Below are 20,020 nucleotides of genomic sequence, written 5' to 3'. Positions count from 1 at the left end.
AACAGGAAGAAGTTGACCCAAGTAAAGTTAAAATTATTTGGCAGTAATAATAGCTAACATTTATGAAGTGCTTGCTACATGATAGGCACAGGGTAAATAAGATTAACTAAACTGAATCCTTTCTCAAACCTCATAAAGCAGTTATTATCCTATTTTGTAAGTGTAAGTTTAATTTGCATTGGTCTTATCCCTGTAGTCAAGAGGTTGTGCCTTGAAACAGGGAGATTGTGTGTCTGTATGGTTTAGCTCTGTGTCCACACCCAAATCTCGTGTCGATTTGTAATCCCCATGTGTCAGGGGAGGGACCTGGTGGGAGATGATTGGATCATGGGGGCAGATTTCCCCCATGCTGTTCTCATGATAGTGAGTTCTCATGACATCTGATGGTTTGAAAGTGTGGCACTTCCCCCACCGACCACCCCCTCCTGCTGCCATTAGAAGAAGGTGCTTGCTTCCCTTTCGCCTTCTGCCGTGATTGTAAGTTTCCTGAGGCCTTCCAGTCATGCTTCCTGTTAAGCTTGTGGAACTGTGAGTCAGTTAAACCTCTTTTCTTCATAAATTACCTAGTCTCAGGTAGTTTTCTTAGCACTTTGAGAACAGACTAATACACACGTGAATCCCACAGCACTAGCAGAGCTGGGCTTCCCCTCAGGCCTCCCTGAGTGACTTTTGGCCTGTAGCGAAGCGCTCAATAAATGGTTGTATTATTGATTATTATCGCAACTTCTGAGGCAAAAATCACATATTCTACAGGAATACCAATTTGAGAGTTCTACGTTTTAATAATTAACATAGCAACCTTTGTCATGGGTATACAAACTATAGACTCCTTAGTTAAAATGTCTTGCTTTGGAGAAAGTCATTGTCTTAAAGCTGAAATTCTTATGCTTTAGGCTAAAGTTGTTTTCACTGCTCTGTCTTTGGTGGAAATGGAAAAATGCTATCCATTGCTCATAGCAGAGTAGTGCTTAAAATGATGGTAAGTGGTAGAGTCTCCCTTGTTTTCCCTAGACAAAACTTTCTCTGGGAATTTCGTACCTCAAATTATGTTTCAGTGATTTTTACTTTTCTACTTTTGATTCTTTTCTGTTTTTCAATTTTCCCAAGAAGTGTAGAGCCCAGCATTGATAACTTTGACTTTGCTTGATTTTTATTTTGAAGTGAGGTTAACATCTTCCAGTCAAGGTCCAAGAGACCAAGCATCTTGGTCTCTACCAGTGAAGAAGGGTAACCTGCTTGAGTGATGCCTGTACTGAAATATTGATCCTCTCTGCCTTGCTCTTCATGAGGCTGTCTGGGTGGCATTTGGAAGGAGCACATCATCAGCATTCCTGTTCATGCCTCCTTTACACCCCACCTTCACAATCTAGAGCCAGAAACAGGCATATTGGATCTGCGGCACACAGGGCTTAGATGGGGTACAACAGAATTTTTCCTATTCACTAATCTTCACTCATTCAATTTGTGTAGGAGCCAACATGTAACTCCAATAGAGGATGCTATTTGTTACCCAGTATAAGAACTTCTTGAGGATGGAATTGATTTAATTATTCAAATATTCCAGATTCTTTCCTCTGAGAGCTCTTCTTAATCTTTGATTTAATGCTTTTTCTCTAATCCCTAGTAAGAAAATTCTTTCCTATTTCCACCGCTTCTTTTAAACATTATTTTGCTTGAGCCATGTGTATATTACTTGATTCTTAGAAATTGCTGATCACTCTGTCTTGGTAAAATATTTTGGTCTTTATTATGGGCATATCGTTGATGTTAGTTTATAGGTCTCTTTTTGCACCCTCTTCTGAAGGATTCTGATGAGTTACTCTCATCTTATTTTTACCCTTTCAGTGTTGTCATAGGGTCACCATTGACATTCTGGGCCTTTTGCCTGGAAGTACCTATTATGCTGTTAATTTTCCAACTAATTATGTTTCATGCTGTTTGTAATGAAAAGCCTATGAGCTCTGTGGCTCCAGCACTCCCCAGCTGCGTGACATTGGGACGCTGTGTAGTCTTTCTTCATGTTTGCTCATCTGTAAATGGGCTGATAATAATAAATATCACCTACTTTACAGACTTAGTAGTAGCACTAAATAAGATCATACATGTTAAGTGCCCATCCATGCTTAGCATATCAAAAGCACTCAGTGAAGTTTATTTATTATAAAGGTGAGTATAGGGCTGGGGCACTAACCCAGCTTTGAATGGTTAGCATGAAAAAATTTTCACAGTCAAGAGAAGAAAGGAGGAAAAGGGTATTTCATGAAGGGGAATAGCTACAAGTTTTTCACTAGTGATGGAGCATAAAGTGTTAGGAGACGAAATGGTAAGGGGGACTGGGAGCAGTTCATGGAGGTCTTGTTTTATCAAGCCCAGAGGCTCAGACTGCATTTCTGGGAAATGGGTTGCACAGAAGAATTTGTACCTCATTAGGATGCTGGACACATGCAGACTTGAGGAAACAGAATTCAACAAGATCTACAGGAGACATTGTGATCTGTGAAAAGACTGTTCTAAGAGCCCCAAGAATATTAGGAATGCCTGGACAGTGAGGGGTACAAAAGGACAATAAAGCATTTTGTTTACATCAGATGCTCACGTTTAAGATCTAGGGGACCTGAAGTAGAACCAAAGAAAGGTATAACTTGTCATGCATTGATTCCTTTTGAGAAAATGAATTAGATGAGCTGAAATGTGGATTTCTAATATGAAGAAATTCTGCCCAAGAAGTAGCAAGAGGGTGTCCCACATTTCAGTCTGCAAACTGTGTTTGGAATGCTGCGTGTGTGTGTGCGCATGTGCACACGTGTGCCTTGAGCACAAATCTACTGGCTTGTGCAGGGAAAGACTTGTTCTCCATTTTCCTGTGATTACAAAATCATCTTTTCTCACAGTATTTGATAAAATATTACTTTTCTTTGCTAATATTGATTAGCTTTGTATCTGGGGTTGCAAGTTTTATTTTTGACTGTTTATTTTCTAATTATTTTCTCAACAGTGGTTATAAGTAGACATGGAAATACACCAGAAAATGATTTATATGAACAGGATTCTTTTCTCCATCCCTAAGAACATGCACATAAACAAGAGAAATTAAGAAGAGCAACTAACTTTCATTACTTAGAGTAGGCTCTACTGCTTTGTTATGCCAGTAGGAGGAAGAGTTATGGAAATAAATGTCAATGCATGTTAGGGTGATAGCCAGCTGGCTATCTGAAGTGAGCTTTTTGGAAGAAACAGGGACATTTCCGTGTCATTTGTTTGCAATTGCCCCACTAATAGAGAACATTTTTCTTGCTACAGTGTTGTGCTTAAAGTAAGCACATACATTTGTAAGAAACAGATTGTTAGAAAGTGAGTTTCTTTGAAATGTTTAAGTAAAGAGCATTTATTATACATTGAAAGTATTTGAGTCTTAACCCTTCCCAGTAGAGCAGACCTGTCTTCCTCAATCATCATTTACTATTAAAGGCATAAAGAGAAAAAGAGAGAAGTAATGGGTGCTGGTCTTGCCTCCTAAGGTAAACAACTAGAAAAAAGGACTACTATCTATGAGGCAGTGGTTTTCAGGCAGTGAACAGCAGGCATCCGGAACTGCGATCCTTGAGAGAAGAGAATCACAAGAGGGGGACTCACATTTGCCCTGGTTTCCTGCTTGAACACTTTCCCCGCTGTGATATAGGGAGGTGAACCCTAGCAGAGCATGGTGGTCTCATAGCATTGAGAAAGCAGAGACTGGAGTTTAAGGCTGCTGAAGTGGCTGTGATTTGTATGGCAGGGTACTGGAGAGGAGGGAGCTACTTGAGGGGTGAGGCCCTGCAGAGAGCAGCTGCTACTAGGCTAAGAACAGAATGGTGGTACCAGAGGTCATGTATTACTGAGAAAGATTGGGTTTCTGGCCTAGCCAAGGTGAAGAGACCTTGCTGAATACCTTAGCCATTCTACCGAGACATCACATAGCCTTTCTGTTGAGACATCACATCCTAGGAATAAAGACCATCCGTACCTTACAGTAAGGGCCATAAGCTTGGACTAGGGACATAAGTGAAATAGACTCATCTTAACCAAGTGTAAAATGAAGCTTGGCAGCATCAAGAGGACCCACCAGTAATTTAGCTGCCACCAGAGCCAAACTGAACACCCTCCAATTGTTTACCTTATAATGGAAAGAAGCATGCAAAGTAACAGGGGATTGTGACTCATATTCAAAATAATAATCAATAGGTATGAACAATGACTATAAAAGTGGGTAATACCAGATTTTGGTCTCTAACAGCATTCTCCTTGGAAAGGAACCAGTGCTTTTTGGAGAATTGACAGGATCCAGGTTAGAGACACGGTAGATACAAGATGAGCCCATAACATTTTTTTTTTTAATATCAGAAAGTAAGGGAATAAAAGTAAGAAAATATTTTTAAAAGATGGAGTATGTCACAGGGATAAAGGAGCCAGCTTGAAGGGCTTCCCACTGGCTAAGTCTGAGACAGCTGGAGCACCAAAATACTTAAGTACAAGGATAAATTATAAGTCACTGAAAAAATAGGACTTCATGTATCTCAGGTGATCATAAATAGATATATTGGTAAACAATGTATAATGCTGAGTAATGAATGGTAATATGGAGGGATTGCTGGAGTTGGAAAAGTCAGCATGTTGCAGCCATCACAGTGTAAAGTTTTTATCAGGCAGACATCACTAATGGATACTAAATCTAGGGGGAAATTTTGATGAGGGACAAGATATTTACATGGTCTTAAAGTGTCTTCCCACAGATTACTTGTTAGCTGCAAGGGAAAAAGTAGTAATTTTTCATTGGAAAAGTTGGACAACACCTTGGCTGGGTGATCAAAATTAACATAACCAAGCTGGGGCAGATAGACTTTTTGTGCCTTTAGATGTGATATCCAGAGAAGAAAATATCACTTTTGTAGTTTTCTGAGAATGCAGAAAACTACACGATTATTCTGAACTGAATCCTCAGGAATCACCTGAGGAAATGTCATGAAAGTCAAAATAGAGATGTTCTATTAATATAAAAAGGGGGAGAGGCTATATTCTTCTAAAGTGTCAGTATCATAAAAGACAAAGGAAAAGCTGGTGTGGTTCAGGTGAAAGGAAGCTGAAGAGTAATGGCAGCTAAATGCAGTATCTGACCCTGGACTGGATCTGAATTGGAGGAAAGAGAAATACTATAAAGGGCATTATTAGGTTAACTGAATATGGCAGTAGATTAAATTATTATATAACTTTTAAATTTACTAAGGCTGATAGCTGTATTGTGGTTATGTAAGAGAATATTCTTATTCTTAGGAAATAAATTCTGAAGTATTTAGAGGTAAAATGCTGTGTTGTATTGCACTTATCTCCTTAAGGCTCAGAAAAAAAGTCAAATGAATGAATGGACAGTGAGTGAATGGTTAAATAAATGTTGGTAATAAGTGAATCTGGGTAAAAAGTACCTGGATACTTTTGTACTATTATTATTCTACAACTCTTCTGTAAGCTTGAAATTATTTCCAAATACAAAAATTTAAAGGCCAGTTATGGTAGTTCATACCTGTAATCCCAGCACTTTGGAAGGCTGAGGTGGGAAGATCACTTGAGTCCAAGATTTCGAGACTCAGCACATAGCAAGACCCCATCTCTACTAAAAAAAAAATCAACTGGGCATGGTGGCATGCACCAGAAGGCCTAGCTGTTTGGGAGGCTGAGGTGGGAGGATTGCTTCAGCCCATGGGCTGCAGTGAGCCATGATTATGCCACTGCACTCAGCCTGAGACTCTGTCTCAAAGAAAAAAAAAAAGAAAATAAATTAAAACAAAAAATCCCAGGAAGTATAACTATGATTTAAAGAGAAAAGTAGAGTATGCAGAAAAGATAAGGTGTTTCTTAACTACCTTTGTGTGGATTTTCTACCCTTTGGGTTGTCTGTGCTAAATACATTAATCCTATCGCAGTGTCAGTCACTTAGCATGCAAAGCCATTCTATCTCTGTTGGCGTATCTATGAGTATCTATGCAGGAAGAAAGAATAAATATTGCTGTTCAAGTTGAAACTATTTTGTTATATGGTGTCGTGGAAGAGTTTGGAGCAAGGGTTGGTAGAGCTGGGCACTGATTTCTTCTTTGACACTTGCTGGCTGAGTGATTGGGGGAAAGTTCCCCAACATTTGGGAACTTCAGCTGCTGCATTTTAAAATGGTGCTAGTCTGTTTTCAAGATCTTATGGCTCCAATGAGAAAATGCATGTGAAAGCTCTTTGTAAATAATAATGATTTCTTCTGCAAACATTAAGTTACTATTAATAAGACATTAATAGTTTTTTTTTGAGATGGGGTCTTGCTGTGTTGCCCAGGCTAGAGTGCAATCATGGCTCACTGCAGCCTCCACCTCCCATTCTCAAGTGATCCTTTTACCTGAGCCTACCGAGTAGCTGGTACCACAGGTAAATACCACCATATCTGGCTATTTTAAAAATTATTTGTAGAGAAAAGGTCTTGCTATATTGCCCAGGCTGGTCTCAAACTCCTGGGCTCAAGTGATCCTCCCACCTCAGCCTCCCAAAGTGCTGAGATTACAGGTGTGAGCCACTGTGCCCTGCCCCTGTTAATAGTTTTAGTTAAAATGGCTTAGACTGAGGTAGAGTTTCCTTAATCCAGGTGGCCCTTATTTCTCTCACAAATCAAGTTTTCAATTGATTTGATTATATGAGAGAGTTGCTTTTCCAAGTGGGCCCTTTTGTTCCTTCTGGTTGCTTCCTTCCTCATTTTCTGCCCTTATTATTCCAGGTAAAGCTTCTGTGACTGAAGGAGTGTGGACTTTTTGAATTTCAAGAACAGTAAAGTTGGAACACAGTAGAGGGTGTGTAATAAAATACAGGTAAGTCAGAATCAGCATTTCACCCATTCTCAAAGAACTCATGGTTCTGAAGTTCCTTGTAATCACTCTTGCTTTGTTCTGAGATTGTGTGTGAGGCTCTGATGGCATAAGGGGATCTTCCAGGACTTTGTGGTGCCCAAGGGCAAAATTAGCCAACAAAAGGCCTGTGTGGTTTGGAAAAAGTAGGAAACACACTTGAAGAGGCCAGCTCCCCCACTGGAGAAGGCAAGCAATCTGGGCCGGGGTGGTAGAAATGCATAAAGCAAAGGCCACAGAAAAGAGTGTCAGCCTGAGTCTCTGGAAATGACAGAAAAGGATGCTGCTGAATTTGAAGTCACATAAACCAGGTAGGAAAGGTTCTAGGATAATGTTAGTTGGGGGCATGCCTTTTCCCTTAATCTGGAATTGCTTTTGATGGAGGCTTTCATCCTGGAAGATCACGGTTACCAGGTCTGCCTTCTTCTCTGGAGTTGAACAGGTAAGTCCAGTGCTGCTCAGAGTGCTAATCTGAGATGAAATAAAGAGCTTGACCTAGAACGTAAAAGTTAGATGAACGAAACAGTGTCTCTAGTGTTATCGTTGATTCTATGTCTGTTTCTATGTTCTGTTTCTGTGTCTGTGTATATGTTGATTACTATGTCTGTATATATAATCTCCAAACAATATATTGCTTAGCTTTAATTTTAAGCTTGAACAGAATAGTATATTGCATGTAGTGTTCTGCAGCTTGCATTTTTTTTGCCCTGTTATCTTGTAAGATTTACTTGTTGCATGTAACGGTAGTAAATTAATTTTTCTGGTTAAGTTAAATTCTATGGTGAGAATTGATCACAGTTTATCTATTGTCTCCCTTCCCTCCAATCTTTGGTATTTTGTTGCCCCGCTAGTGGGTTTAAAATAGTATATCATTGTCATCTTTATTTGCATTTTCCTGATTAATAGTGCAATTGAACATCTTTGATATCCTTTGGAGAACAGAGTGCATACTTTTAATTTAGACAAAAATTTCAGTCTTTTCTTGTATAGTGAATGAAGCTTGTTTCTTCTTTGTTTTTTGAAAGATAGTCTAAAAATTTCGAAACTGTTTATATGGCACAAATATTTTCATTGTGGCGGGGTGCGGTGGCTCATGCCTGTAATCCCAGAACTTTGGGAGGCTGAGGCAGGCAGATCACTTAAGGTCAGGAGTTCTAGACCAGCCTGGCCAACATGGTGTCTTTACTAAAAATATAAAAATTAGCCGGGAATGGTGGCACATACCTGTAATCTCAGCTACTAGGGAGGCTGAAGCACGAGAATCACTTGAACCCGGGAGGCGGAGGTTGCAATGAGCCAAGATCATGCCATTGCACTCCAGCCTGGGCAACAAGATTGAAACACCATCTCAAAAACAAACAAACAAACAAACAAAAAACATTTTTATTGCTAATCTTTGTTTTTCCTTTTCTTTTGAGTTGAACTTCTTGTTGGTTTATATTCTTATTCAATTTTTCTTTCTCTGCTGATTTGGAAATTATAACTTGTATTTCTGTTCTTCTAATGATTATCCTGAAAATATACTGTGCACACATAGAAGTTTTAAAGTCAGTCAGTATTTAAGGTATTCTAATCCCCTTCTGGAATAATACAAAACTCATAGTATACCTAATGAAGACTCCCTCCTTCTGTACATAGATGTTCTTTTCAGCATATCTGTTTTATTATTTGTTTCACCATACAAATTAGTCAATTTTATTGTATAGAGATGGTATTTGTTTAACTGTATATGCTTATCATTTCTTATTCCTCTTCCTTTCTTCTATCCTTACGTTTCCCCTGATGAGATTTAGCTTCTTCAGAATTTTTTCTTTTCCTGAGAATCTTTTGGTGGTAACTTCTCTCAATTTTGGTTTCTGAAATGTCTTTATTTCACTCTTACAGCTCTTAGTTGATAGTTATTTTTTTTCCCAGTGTTGTGAACATACTGTTCCATTGTCCATAGCTTTCATTTTTGCTGTCAGGACATCTGTTTATCTTTCATTTGCTATTTTTTTTAGTAGATGATTTGACTTACTCTAAGTTTGTTTATTTGTCTTTGGTGTTCAGCAGTTTCATTACAATGTGTCTATTTAGAGCTTTCTTTTAAGAATTCTGTTTATATTTTTCGTATTTCTTGTATCTATCCATTTATTTCATTTATCCACCCTAAATATTTTTCAGCTCTCAATGCTTGAATGTTGCCTTTTCTTCATTCTCTCTATCATCTTCTGGTTTTGATTAAATGGAGGTTAGAACTTCTCTTTTTATCCTTTATGTCTCTTAATTTCTGTTCAGTATTTTCTTTCTCGTTTTTCCCTGCTTTATTCTGTAATTTAAGATTTAGCTTTTAGTTCAATACTTCTCTCTTTAGCTGTGTTGGCTCTTCTGTTTAGCCTATCCATTGACTTTTTAATTCAAATGGGTATGTTTTTTAAATTTCTAAAATCTTTATTTCTGTCTTAAATCTGCCTGAGTATTTTTTGATGGTTTCATTTTGCTTGCTCATTTTTTGGCCTCATCATTAAACAGTTATTTCATATCCTATATTTGATAATGCCAGTATCTGAAATCCTTGGTGGTCTAAATGGTTTTGGGCTTCTTTCCTAGTGTGCAGGGTGAGTTTGGATTACATGCTAATATTTGCTTGATAATTATGTCTTGGAATCTTGAAGTATTACTTCTTGAGATTTTGTTTGTGCTAGGAGCCAGGAGGATGCTACAGACCCAGGACCACTTCTCTTCCCTTTGAATACTTATTCCCTTTGGTTTAAAGCTGGACTTTCTCCACCATGCTGAAACTTGGATGTCTAGTTGCCCCACCCCATTGCTGGTATTCATAGTTACCTCCAGGGCAACTCCAACTTTCTTTTTTGCCCAATCCTGAGTGTTCTTTGCTCAGGAACAGTAGATGTTCCCACTATATTCTCACGGGATTTGTTTCTCTACCTGGAGCTAACCAATGCATTAAAAAGTATTTTTAAATGTAATGTATTCAGACTCTAATTATAGTATAGCAGAAGGGCCTTGCAAATATCTAATCCACCAGAATTCCTGAATTAGGAATGCTCAAATGATTTTTAAAAATCAGTTGTCTCTAAGTACTCTTTATCAATTTATTACTTTCCTTTATTTCACCTAAGGATAAAGAAAATAGTGCAAGAGTGATCTTTTTGAAAGCTAGCTAAACATATGACATACTATATCCTTACACTTTTGCCAGGGTTCTTTTTGTAGTTAATCTATTGAATATTTACTCCCTTGGAAACTGAAATTACCACTCTTGGAATAACTCATTAGAACAGAGTACTTATTCAGCACCAATTTGTTATGCCTCCCAATCTATTTTCTGTCACAATGCCATTTTTCTTTCTATGCAGAGTCTTAAACGAGTCAGTTGTGGGTCTCTGCCTGTGGATGCATTTCTTCTTCACATGGAATGCAGAAAATTGATGTTTGCTGTTGTGAATTAGAGGCATCATCTCTGTAAGCTCCATGTTCTTACATTCTGCATCCCCTTAATAGGCATAGAAAGCAGCATGAAATTTTTGGTCTGTAGAATGCTAAGTTGCCTTGGGCTTTGGCACATGAAAAAAGTATTTCAAAGTGGATGTCAAGTGAGGTTGCTGATTTAACAGTTTTTTTTAAATTATTATTCCTTCTGCAGCAGAATAATTACCAATAGACAACCATATGTTTTTAGAGGCTACACAGATCTGACAAGTGTGTGTGTGGATTTTGTGATGAAAGTAATACATTAGGCATGTCTCTAATTTGCAGTCTCTTTGCTTTGTAGATTACAGGTAGGATATTTGTAATACTAGTCTAATCATAGGAAAGACAGGCACTGAAAACATTTCTAGGAAATGCCGAGCTCTGCGATGAGAGATTCTTTGAGGAATTGCCTGGTATTGGCTCTATACTTTCATTTGAAAAATAAAAATATCAGAAAATTGTGTAGCTTTTCCTTGCTTTGATAGCAAATTCTAATGAGTAGTAACTTCCAACTGTGTCCTTGTATTCTTGGGTTTCTCTTGGCCGTCAGTTCAGTCACTGCTGCCAGTTTTTGCTTTCCAAATGGTTGGAAAGCTGAGCACTCCAGAAGCTTCACCTGGGGAGCTGGGGAGGTGATGGAGTAGTACTGGAGATGCTTGTCAGGGATGGCCAGTGCTTCCTGAGTGAGCTTTGCCTAGCCTTCTGTGCCAGTGGAGCCATCAGGCTCTATGGCACACTGCTCAGGCAAAGGGAAAGACATCTCATTGCCACTGCTCCAGTTCTGTTGTCCTGGGCCGGGGACTTGATTTGGCAAAGCAGTAACTGGCCCTTTGAACTTGTCAGTTCTGTGTAAATGGGTCCCTTTGAAGGTTATGAGTTGCATGATTAGCATGATTTTTAACAGAATTCACCTGAGTGCTGCTTCTTTTCCACAGTGAAGTTGGATTCTGGTCGTATCAAAACAATGCAGAGACACAGCCCAAGAGTGCTGTCTTTCATAGGTTTATGTCAGTTAGGGTGCTAAAAGGTGAGGCTTGACAGTCATTGTCAAGACAAGTGACCAGGCTCTGATGTATGACCCAGAGCAGTGTTCCTGTGTCTCCAGTACTTTAGTCACAATCGTGTTCCTCTGCAGTGAGCAGGGTTACTCATCTCTCTTTGACTTGGCACTGAGACACTTGGCCATTTGTAACATTTTGCTCCATTCTCACAAAAGATAATGAGTTAGTCTGTTTCTAAATAAGGTTTTGAAAAGTTAGGATTATTTTAATCACCTTCCTCTCCAACCTGTTCTTCCTCCTGCTCACCAGATTCATATGTGAGTGCTTGTTGTATCTTCTGTTTGATGCGTGCAAAAAATTCCTACAGAATAACTTTTTTGGCCCTTGCCACAGTCTGGGAGTTCAGAGACTGGTGCAGGGGACAGAGGGAGCTATAACAGGTTCATCAGTAGCCAGACTGCCTGGGTTCAAGTTGAAGATCTACTGATAGTCTGTAGGACTTTGGTTAATCACTTAGCTTTGCTGAGTTTTGCTTTTCCCCACCTAATAACTACCTTAATCTGTTTATATGCTACAGCAGTGGTTCTTAAGCATTTTGGTTTTAGGACCCCTCTATACTTTTAAAAATTATTGAGGACCTTAAAGAACTTTGTTTATGATATCTAGCATATTGTGGTAGCAGAATAATGGCCTAATGGCCCCCAAAGATGTGGCATGACCTAGTTCCCAGTAGCTGTGAATATATTACCTTACATGGCAAAAGACTATAGATGTGATTAAGCTCAGGATCTTGAGATAGGGAGCACATCCTGAATTGTCCAGGTGGGCCCTGTGTAATCATAAGAGCCATATGAGACTTTTAGCACTGCTGGGTTAGAGCATTGCCACGTAGCCACTCCTAGCTGCAAAAGAGTCCGGGAACTATGGTTCTTTTTCTGGGTATCAGTTAAAAGAACTGGGGGTTTTGTTATAAGGAAGAAAGGGAGAATGGATATTAAGGGATATTTAACAATCTCAAAGACTTATCGTGTCAAAGTTTGGTATACATGGTAGGTAGACAATCACCAGAATGTTAGTTTTTCTTCTCCTCGCCCTTTTATGAGTTTGGAAAAATGGACATTTCATTCAGACTGCATCATTTAGAAACACCTATGACAAAACACAACGACATGTTGGCACAGGCATAATTGCCATGAACTGCATTTTTAGTATTTGCAGATAAATTATATGAAATATCTTTTTTTTGGTGCTCACAGGCAGCTTTTTTATATCTTGTTTGGGTCTTTTGAACTTAACAATATGCCTCCTTTCCTTTGGTAGGAGGAAAGTTGGAATTGAAATGAGATTTAAGACTCAGCTTTGATTTATAACTATTCTTCATGGGTTTGAAAATACATGAAGTGTGACGTTTTCTTCGGGGTCATTTTGTGAACAGTCTCTGCTGGTCCCTGGCAGTGTCCTGTTGTTGAAGAATAACCCAGTTCTAGTTTCTGATGTGAAACAGCAGTTAGGAATATTTGTGCTAAAGTACCTTATATTTTTAAAAAATGTTTATAAATACTATGAAACAGTCTGGGCCTAAATGGCTTAATTTTGAGCTTAATATAAACCTGAATGCTGATTTTATTAATTGATGAATATGCGTTTAATGCATTTTTAGTGCTATCCTCATCTTTAGATACATTATTGTAATAGCTTTTGAGTGAATGAGGGCTTGGAGATATTAACATCCTATCTGGTCTGGAGCTATTATTTCAGTCTCTGGATTAGAAGAAGTCTTTGTGTCATTCACACCTGGGAGTGTCCATTTCCTAGCTAAACTGGTTGGGAAGGGCAGTTTTGGCTTGGGATGGGGGTGGAGAGGAAGTGTTGAAGGTAGTTTTGAAGCCTCAAGGACTCCTAGGGGGAAGGGGCACTTGTTTGGGAGCTACAACTGGTCCTTGGGGTGGCCAGAGGGCTGCACCAGTGTCTGGTGACCTTTCCAAACTGGAGCTGAGAGGGGCAGTTCTACCTACTTCACTGTTTTTCCCAGAGACCATTGAAAACCATCTTGCGGTTGCCAGTTTCTGTTTTACTTTGTGGTTCACTGTGTTACCAGGAAGCAAGGTTCTTCTTGGTTGAAACCTTAGTGAGGACAGAGAGAGTATAAGCAATTGGTGTAACTGAAACTTGAGTGACTGGGGACCTACTGGTACTTAACACCTTGCATCCAAGAAGCTCAGTGTTTTTGGAAAATAACATTGTAATGGTAGCATTTGTTACCCACATGAGGCATACTACAAAAATTACAAGTGAAACTTGTGGAAGGATGTCCCTACTTCATTTTGTGGTGTATTTCAGCCCTCTATCTGGGAGCTCTCAGGGCTAGCTGTCTTCAAGACTTGTAGTGGGTAAGTGTGGCTGGCTGCAGGGTCCCCCATCTCCTTTCCATAGTCCATGTGTTACCCCGGGTACTGCAAGGTGGCAAAGGCCAAGGTGCTGGTTAAGAGGAAGTCCTGCTGAAAAACCAGTGGTTTTGGAAATATGAGCTGGAATAATTTTCTGATAGTTTTAAATTTATGTTGTAAAACAGTGTTTGATTTGGGAGTTCTTGCATTTACTAATCACTAAACCATTTCTACATGTGGAAGCTCAATTAATGCAGGGCCAAGAACAGTGTCTTCTTTTCCCATAAACTCTTAGGCAGCCTGCGAACTTCCTCATAGCTGGATCAGAAGGCATTGCAGGATAGGACCCAGCCCTCATGGACTGGCAAACCCAGGTCATTTCCTTGTGCACAGAGGGACTCCAGAGGGTTTTGGAACTGGTATGTGAGTTGACGTCCTTGATCTCATTTCTTATTAATTTCCTAGCTGACTTCCATAGCAACTGTTGCAAATACTTGCTTCTTTTTGAGCTCCTGGTCTCCCATAGCCCTGCTCTTGGCAAATGTCCATATAAACAAAGTCATGAAGACAGAGAGAGAGCCCTTTCTCTCTCTCCTTTCTGCTTCAGGGTATGTCTGGTTTTTTTTCTCTGACAGGTGCTAGCTTGGTTCTGAGTGCTATCATGTATGGAGAAGTCTTGTTTCCTACTCCCTCACACCATCTCCTTCTGTCCTGCGTCTGCCCTCTCTCAGGTACCCAAGTACCCTGTTGCCATATTCAGCTACTTCTGTGGTATGCTTCTTGAACCGGATAGCCTTCCCCATGCCTTTGATTGGTATCTTTCCTATTATGACCCATCTGTTTCACAATCCACTCCCTCAAAGCCCTACTGTGGACATTGTAATCTGAAATCATACCTTGTATGTGAACATTCACTGAATGTTTATTGACATCTACTGTGTGCGTGGGAGCTGAGGGTGCAGATGCCAGGAGATACGGAGATGAGTCAGACTTCTGAGATTATTAGTATAGAATGGAGAGAGAGACATGGGACAAATAGCATTAGAGATTAATGACAAAAATATGTACAGGTTAGAAGGGAAGAGGGGCAGTTTACCTTGAAGAATTTTATAAGTGTGGATCCCTCAGACAAGAGGAGAGGGTCATGCCAGAGCCAAAAGCCAGTGATGGATTACTGTGTCCCCACTTTCTGATAAGATTTCATTGTGACTCATCTAGAGCAGAGGGAGACCTCTGTAACTACAAGATCTCTAGTAGTAGCGTTTGGCTCACTGTGGCAGGTGGTTGCAAAGAACCTTTTAAGGCAGAAATAGGCCTATGGGTGTCCTAAGGTAACATCACATGGGTAATTGCCAACTCTGTATATCTTTTGGGCTGGACTCTGACTTAAGGAGAAGATAAGAAGTCTTCAGTGAATTTCTTAAGCCCTGAGCATCTTTGTATTCTGCTTTAAGAACTTGTTGGTTTCTGTGTTTCATACTCAATGGCTCTGGCACTTGGATGACCTGGTCCCACAGAAGGCCTTGAATACTGAGTCTGAGGATGGGGCTTGCTTACAAGGACCTTCCTCACTGTCTTAACCAGATTGTGTTTTAACCTTTCATCTCACTTTTTACTTTTCATTCATGGATAGTGTCTGTCACTGTGTGTGTGTGTGTGTGTGTGTGTGTGTATGAATGAGTGAATGAATATTTCTCACACTCTAAATTCTTTTAAAGGCAAGAAGTACTGTTCTCTTGTTTGCTATTTTATCCACTCTGCCTCTACTGGGTCTGGCATATAATAAACAAAGAGTGAACAGGACAAACACCCATTCTGAAAAGTGAACTTCTCTGGCAATTGTGGTTTGTACATACCAGCTGGAGCATAGACAATTGGCTTTTTAATGTGGTAAGGGAAAAGGTCAAAAGAAAGTCATCATCACTTACCAAAGTGCTTCCAGCAGATGATGTTTATAATCCCAGAAGGGTCTTTTCAATACATAATGTGCTTTGATGGAACAGATTTATATCCCGATTGTGGAAATTGTTATATAAATCTATATATGAGATAAAGTTTTATAGAATTGTATGTAAAAAAACCCAAACAAACAACAAAGAACATGTAAAAACTAGTGAAATCTGAACGTGGGCTGTAGTTTATTAATAGTAATAGTATTGTACCCAGTGTCAAGTTTGTGCTTTGATAATTGTATAGTTATTACGTAAGATATAGGGAGAAGCTGGGTGAAGGATACACAGGAACATTCTACAATGTTTGTGTCTTCTATGTGAGTCTAGAGTTATTTCAAAATCAAAAGTAAAAAAAAAAACACAGAGATACCACTACACATCTATTAAAATAAGTAAGAAGCAAACACAAAAACAGATAATACCAAGTACTGACAAAGATACAGAGCAACTAGAACTCTCCTACATTGCTGGTGAGAGTCTGAGAAGATATAGCCACTTTGGAAAATAGGTGGTGTTTACAAAGTTAAACATATACCATATAAGCGAGTAGTTTCACTCCTAAGTATTTATCCAAGAGAATTGAAAACCTCTATTCACACAAAAACCTGTAGGCTAGTACTTCTAACAGCTTTATTCATAACTGCTAAAACTGGAAAAAATGTAATTGTCCTTCAACTAGTGAATGGATAAACAAACTGGTATGCCTATCAATGGAATACTGTTCATCAATAAGAAAGAACAACACAACTATTTGGCTGAATCTCAAACGCATTATGTTATGTGAAAGGAGCCAAACTCAAAAGAATCCATACTTTATGATTCAATTTAAATGACATTCTGGAAAAGGCAAGAGTATAGGGTTAGAAAATAGATCATGACTGCCAGGAGCATGTGATGGGGGAGAAGATTGACTACAAAGGGCATAGGGAAATTTTTGAGATAAATGAAATGTTCTATATCTTGATTGTGGTGGTGATTACATGACTGTGTGTGTTTGTCAAAACTCATTGAACTGTACACTTAAAAGATTGGATTACTGCATGCAAATTATACCTCATTAAGTCTGACTTTAAAATAAAAACACCACCAACAAAAATAAATAATTAATGATGCACTTTGGCTTAAATACCATCAAAGGATCATTTTGTTAGCTACTTGGATAAGGATTTGTTAAGTCATTAGTTATACAGAATGCCTCATTCAAATACAAAGGTGCAGCCCTTTCAGTACTCTGGCTTCTAATTGGGTGATGGAAATAGCTATTACTATAGAGGTGGATGCTCTAATGATCTTTGTTAAACAGAATGCTGCTGGGAGGTTAAAACAAAAGCTACTGATTCTAGCGTTAGTGGATATAGTGTTTAGTATATCAATGTACAGTCAAATTTCACTCTATCACCTCTCCTGATTCCTTTGCCATTAAAATATTCATCACTAGAGAAGAGTTGACTTTTCAGATCCTTTTTAATCTCAGCCATAACAAATGCACTGTGATATATATATGTGTATGTATATTTTCCTAGAATGGCTTATCAAATGTCCTACTGGAAAAACCAACATGTTTGATTTGGTGGGAGGAGGAATGGCTAATTTAATCACTCTCTAAAATACAATGCACAAATGTTTACAGCAAGAATTGGAGGGTTCTAACTGGAAATTTGAAGCTGTAGAGCTCTTAAACTGTGTTTCTTGATAATCAACATCCTTTATAAATCAAAGTAAAGATATGATTTTGAAAGAAGGCTTAAATTCCAAACTCTTGGCTGTGATTCGTGGGGTTGAAGGATATAACTTCTATCCTTTTGGGACAGATATCTCAACAATATGTATAAGATTACACAGTCTTTCCCCAACAGGAAATTTCTTGTTTATTTAAAACTGGGATTTACTAAATTGGTTTGAATTTAATGCTGTTCAGTAGTCAACTCAGTTGAGCAAGCACTTACCAATAATCATTAACTAGATGCCACATCTGTGATGAGGTGCTGAGTTTACACAGGCAAATGAGCCCCAAGCCCTGTTTTTAAGGAAATTACCATCCATCAGGGTGGACCAAACCATGTACAGCCAGCTAAACTTCAGCAACAGGGGAGATCTCTAAGGAGGAAGCTATTACATAGGAAATGACATTTGAATTCAGCCTTAATGTGTAAGCAGAATTTGGTCTAGTGTGGAAGACAGAAAGCCCAAGGTTTTATGGCAGAGGCTTAAGAACTTCACCGACAACTTCTTATATTCTCCTTAGGTCAGAGCCTGGTCCAAAAAGTATAGAGAATTGGCAGTTACCCACAAGTCTGCCCCAAAGAGGTTCTTTCCAACCACCTGCCACAGTGAGTCAAACAAACTCCGCTGTTGGAGATCCTTTACTTAAAGAGGTCTCCCTGCGGTCTAGACTAGTCACAGTGAAATCCCATCAGAAAGGGGGCCATAGTAATCTATTGCTGGCTTTTGGCTAATGACTGACATGACTTCCTTTTTGTCACTTGATATTTCACTGTCATACCAAGAGAGATGTTAACCACAGTTAACTGATGAGAAACGTGAGCTGAAGCAGCTTGTGTCACTTGCCCTAGGATGCAGCTCTAGGATTCAGTCAATGTCTGACTGTGCTGGTTTTCCACTACAGCCCATGTGGCCTACTATGAGGACATGGAGACCCCATAAACTTATGGCCCCTGAGTCTCAGCCCTCAAGTGTGGTTAGCATGCCAAAATGGTAAATCTTTGAATACTCTTGGATTGTTTAGCTCTTTAAATGTTTGAGGTGCTCTTATATACATTATCATTTGATTTTTACTTTAAAAACAACTCACAGAATAAATGACTGTAGTTTTAAATAGAGCATTGTTGTCACACAGCACCTTTGGGGAGCCCATACATTGCTTGAGGTGGTCAAAGACTCTGGCTGAGTTGCTGGGGCCAGTAGTAGGGAGTGGGTACATCTTTAGCAGATCCCATGAATTGTCCCTCATGGGATCTGTTGTGGGGGATTAAATGGTTCTCTTCCTGTCTCCAACTAAGCTGAGGCTTACTGTAACCAGAGGAGCCACTGGCTTGGAACCCCTGGTTGGAACATAAGTTCTCTTGGGCATTGCCATTCCAGGGTATTAGGGTATTAGGGCCTGAGGCCCCTGAGGATAGCATGAAGCCATCTGGGGACTTCTCCATGAGAACTTCTTATCACTAAGTGCGTGTAATTGCTGATTTAGTCTAGCCTGGCAGGCCCAGTGGTTCTGGTAAGTGGTATTATTATACCAGGCTATTGGCTGGTAGTTGGCTAATTTGAGGAAAAAAAGAGGTGGTTGGATTCTATGGTAAATTCAGTTGGATACAAGTGATAGGATTTGCCACAGGGATCATAAAAATCAGGGTGCTGTTCAGGGTGCACAGGTGAATTCCATGGCTCAGGCCTGATTTCACTCCACTGTAGGTACAGAGTGTGATCATGTGTGCAAAATTGTGCTTTCTGACCCTCCAGAGTGTTTGATAAAGGAATGTCCAAGCCGCCTGTATTTTAGCCTTTTTCGCTCAGCTTGGGCTGGCGTGAGCCCAGGACCTTGGTGTTCCTGGGCTTCTGTCGCTCAGAAGAGCTGCATGGGAGCTCAGAGACAAAGGGGCTTGTTGTGTGAACTCAGATCAGTGGCAGCTGCAAGAAAGAAGAGAGATAAAGTCCTTCTGTTTTGCTTTTGCTCAACTCTAAATGGTACTTTAGGCTTTTTATAACATTGCAGTGTTCCTTAGGAAAGCTTGACTTGACACACTTATTCTCAGGGTTTTAGGGACCCTCTGTGAGGAATGGTTTGATCTGTCAGAAGGATGGCCTGACAGGGATAGAGCTTTTGGCCAGACCTAGCTACCAATGGGCTGTGTGATCTTGTGCCAGTTGCTTCCCCTCTCTGGGCCTATAAGCCTGGGGGAGTTTGGACTAGAGCAGCTGTGTGGTTCCCATTCGGTACCAGCATTCTGGGTGCATTTGGTACTAGAACAATGGGTTGTAATGGACATGCTTTGCAGGGGTTTTGGGGCCCGACAGTATTGCTTCCTATTCCTGGGTTGAAGCACTTATTCATTTGGATCATGGTGTGGCTGCAAAGACTGGGTTCAGTTAAGTGAGGTCATGTGCGTGAAGCACCTAGCAGGGTACTTGGCACCTGGGAAGGGTGCAGCTAATGGTGGCCACTATTAACATTTAAATTAGGAGGTATGTGCTTGCTGCACTGCCTTTTTACTTCATGTCACAGAGTAAGTGGCTCCCATTATCTTTAATTTAAAAAAATTCTGATAATTGTGGACAAG

The 20,020-nt window shown here is 39.6% G+C and overlaps 1 protein-coding gene across 24 annotated transcripts in view; it reads left to right on the top strand.

Annotated features, from left to right (window-relative positions):
* The window catches only part of SGMS1 (sphingomyelin synthase 1), a 350,796-nt gene that overhangs the window by 134,606 nt on the left and 196,170 nt on the right, over window positions 1-20,020 (top strand). For all 24 annotated transcript variants that reach the window (XM_063817577.1, XM_054659384.2, XM_063817580.1 and 21 more), the window contains one exon: window positions 6,785-6,875. The gene's annotated coding sequence lies outside the window, so the exon portion shown is untranslated. The remainder of the gene's footprint in view (window positions 1-6,784; window positions 6,876-20,020) is intronic.

The sequence above is a fragment of the Pan troglodytes genome, chromosome 8 (genome assembly GCF_028858775.2).
Source record: "Pan troglodytes isolate AG18354 chromosome 8, NHGRI_mPanTro3-v2.0_pri, whole genome shotgun sequence".
NCBI classification, from domain to species: Eukaryota; Metazoa; Chordata; class Mammalia; order Primates; family Hominidae; genus Pan; species Pan troglodytes.
Note: the sequence above shows the minus strand (reverse complement) of the source record. Positions and strands in the feature narration are given on the sequence as shown.